The sequence below is a fragment of the Haplochromis burtoni genome, unplaced genomic scaffold (genome assembly GCF_018398535.1).
Source record: "Haplochromis burtoni strain Fernald_Lab_line unplaced genomic scaffold, NCSU_Asbu1 Contig_10, whole genome shotgun sequence".
Classification (NCBI taxonomy): Eukaryota; Metazoa; Chordata; class Actinopteri; order Cichliformes; family Cichlidae; genus Haplochromis; species Haplochromis burtoni.
This window is the reverse complement of record NW_024582371.1, coordinates 257,167-257,985: the sequence shown is the minus strand read 5'-3', so window position 1 is coordinate 257,985 and position 819 is coordinate 257,167.

The following is an 819-nucleotide window of genomic DNA, read 5'->3' as shown; positions in this document are numbered from 1 at the left end:
TCTACACCAAATTCTCTACAGTATATTTATTTTTTTACTAATTGCACAGATGTGGTACTGTGATCTTTTTTTTTCCATTGCAAAGAGGAAAAAAGAAAAATGTTTTGATTATTTTCCGTTTTAAACATCTAAGAGGAAACAAAACACCAAATTGTCCAAACAGTGGCTCACTGACTGATTTACTGACTCCAGTTCACGCTCACGGACCACCAGTGCCACCTTCTGGTCAGCTTAAAAAATACACAGATTGTTCAGTGAGCTGTATTTTTCTTTCCTTTATTTTGACAGGAGCATTGGCTTAATTTACCTTACAGTTGGTACAAATACAGTACAGTATGTTTCTCCTAATAAATGCATCACTCGCATTCACTTAGTGATGTCACTGAGGGTGTAGGGGTGACTTTTGACACAGCAGATGCTGCACAGACACTCTTTAGGTGAACTATAGACGGACAGTGTGTACATGATAGTTGGGGTCTTTGCACTCTTGTGCAGCTATTGCCATCGGGTCACAATGTGTGTGAACACATGTCACATTGAACTTGCATATTGAATACCTAACCTAAAGCTTTCACCTGAGAACAAACCAGTACATCCTCCATTCACACAAGTCTCAGATTTGTCAAAGTGCACAAAGAAAAACAATTTTAGGGAAAGGAGAAGACAGAAGGTATTGCTATTACTGACACAAGGTGTGTGAGCAGGAGGTGGACATGTGAAAAGGAGCTTTAAATCATTGTGTGATGGTGACAAGAATACAAGCGGGAATCAGTAATGCTGTTTCAGTTTTGAAACACAACACTGGTTTCCTACAAAAAG